We start from the raw sequence: 2,707 nt of genomic DNA, 5'->3' as shown, positions 1-2,707 counted from the left end.
CCCCCCCCCCCCCCTTCCACCACTGCTGTCCGACCACACTGCTTGGTAAGAAACGAATACTTAAAGGAGAACTACGAGGGGAGTGATTTTTACTCATCCTCAAAGTTGGAGCCGACCTGTGACAATGAAACTGTCACACGTCAACTCTATAGATCGGGAGGAGAGCGAACACATACCGTCGCTTGCTCACTTTCTGATCATCTCCCTGCAGAGAGCGGTGACGGTCAGTCACCGCTCCCCGCAGCAGAGATTCCCCCCTCCCTGATCCTCCAGCACTGACTGGAGGAACGGACGGGGGAGGAGGCGGGCATAGCTGGCTCTGCCTCTAGATAGGCAGAGCCCCTGTCACTCATCCAGCTGGGTGGATCTCGACAGTATTGTTGGAATCCATCCCGGCTGCGACGCTCTCAGTATATAGCGAGCAATAGCTTGCTATATAGTGAGCTTTGGGTCATGGGAGAAGGTTAGTATATGTCCTCCTGTGACCTTGAAGAGAACTATGGGATAAAAAGGTTACCCCATAGTTCTCTTTTAATGAGTCCTGATTGACTGTGCTGGTCTTGGACACCAGACACGTGCCGGAGACCAGCGCCATCACAATACAAGAGGAGCGTCAGAGTCTGATAAGCAAGCAAAACAAATGACAAACGCACTCAACAACTTGGTCACCAGTTATACAGTAAGGTGCACACGAAATGGGCTTTGAACAGTGGTACAGTAGAAAGGCATCATGGCACACTCACAAACCAGCATGTAAAACAACTTGTCTCACCACTAAGGACAATGACAGAGGTTTGGATACACGTCTTCTGCAGAGGATGTGAAAGCCGCACTGCCGCGCCAAGGCACCTCTTATAGTGCGGTCCTAACTCTAAACTATGAGAGTCTCCATCTTGGAGCACATGGGGGCAGAAGATTTCAAATTGGGTGCAGGCCTGTCAGGAGGAAGCCCAGTCTCCTTAAAAAGGCACAGAAACACACAAGGGATCCCGCACATCCCAATGGCAGCTGAGAACCCCCATGCGTCACTGCACCAAATCAGTCAAGCAAAACAAATGACAAACGCATGACATGGCGCTGCTACCAAATATTCCCATAGTGACACCTACAGGCAAAAGCCGATATAGCATTCAGACTCCACTTCGCTGGTGCATAAAGAAAGACGGTACGAGTTCCATTGCTGTCCTGCTTTACAAAATGCTAGTTGACGTTCTCTGGCTGAATGTCTCTGACGCTGACCTGAAGCAAACATTCAGATCCAGGAAGTCAGGATTCCTAATCTGCATATTTGTTCTGGGCCAGTCATTCCAAAAGTGCTGAAGCTGCTGAATCAGCATGACAGCCAGGGAATTGGCTTTTTTAGGAGAGGTCAGCAGTGGCAGCCTCCATACGTCTTCACTACACGATTTTTATTAATATCTATTAGGGATGCACCGATACCACTTTTTTAAGACAGAGTACGAGTACCGATACTTTTGATCAAGTACTCGCCGATACCAATTACCGATACTTTTTCTTAAAGGGACAGGTCACATTTTTTCTAAAGCAATACAAACTAATGATTTTTGGTCAGTTTCTTAATATTATGATTCATGAGATGATGAGGGAGCATGACGCCGGCTTCCGGCCAATCAGAATGCCGGGCGCTGCGTCATTACACCAGGCTTCCTGATTTGCCGGGAAGTCGGCTCCATGCTCTCTCATCACAAGTGATGAGAGAGCATGGAGCAGTTTCCCAGCCAATAAGGAAATCGGGCAACGTGTAATGACGCGCTGCCCGGCTTCCTGATACAGGAAGTACTCGTGCTAGGTATCGGAGCATTTGGGCGAGTACGAGTACTCACCCAAATACTCGGTATCGGCACCGATACTAGTATCAGTGCATCCCTAATATGTATGGAATAAAGGGCGAATATTAGGGATGCCCCAATACCGCTTTTTCGATATCGAGTGCCGATATTTTTTTTTTGGTACTCGCCGATATGGAGTACATTGTGCCCAGATTATCAGGAAGTCGGGCACGGGATCATGATCTGTCGCCCGGCTTCCTGATTGTCTCAGAAGCCTGTGTTCTAGTGGAAGAGCCCTGGCTTCAGAGGCCGCCTCACTTCCTGACCAATCAGGAAGCTGAGCAGCGAGTCATGAGGTGCTGTGTGATTGGTCAGGAAGCCAGGCTGCTTAGCAACACGTGAAGCCGGCTTCCTAGCCAATCAGGAAGGCGGGGAGCACATCATGACCCGCCTGCCGGCTTCCCGATTGGCTAGGAAGCCAGCTTCACATGTTGCTAAGCAGCCTGTCTTCCTGACAAGGAGGCGGTTCAGTACATGCCACCGGGCTTCCTGATTGGTTAGGAAGCCAAGCTGCTTAGCAACACATGAAGCCGGCTTCCTAGCCAATAAGGAAGCCGGGAGGCGGGTCAGGACACACCGCTGGCTTCCTGATTGGAAGGGAAGCCGGCTCCATGCTTCCTCTGTGCTGCCGGTCAGAGGGAGATCTCTCTGCAGAGACTGCAAACATACTAGAGGAAATGATGATCAGAGACTGCAGACATACTAGAGGAAATGATGATCAGAGACTGCAGACATACTAGAGGAAATGATGATCAAAGACTGCAGACATACTAGAGGAAATGATGATCAGAGACTGCAGACATACTAGAGGAGATGATGATCAGAGACTGCAGACATACTAGAGGAAATGATGATCA

General features: G+C 49.6%; 1 protein-coding gene across 1 annotated transcript in view; it reads right to left on the bottom strand.

Moving 5' to 3' along the window:
- Nucleotides 1-2,707, bottom strand: part of DDHD2 (DDHD domain containing 2) — a 37,643-nt gene that overhangs the window by 6,644 nt on the left and 28,292 nt on the right. The gene's annotated exons all lie outside the window — the stretch shown is intronic.

Source organism: Nanorana parkeri, unplaced genomic scaffold (genome assembly GCF_000935625.1).
Source record: "Nanorana parkeri isolate BGI_ZX_2015 unplaced genomic scaffold, ASM93562v1 scaffold2018, whole genome shotgun sequence".
In the NCBI taxonomy this organism is placed as follows: Eukaryota; Metazoa; Chordata; class Amphibia; order Anura; family Dicroglossidae; genus Nanorana; species Nanorana parkeri.
This window is presented reverse-complemented; position numbering and strand designations above follow the sequence as displayed.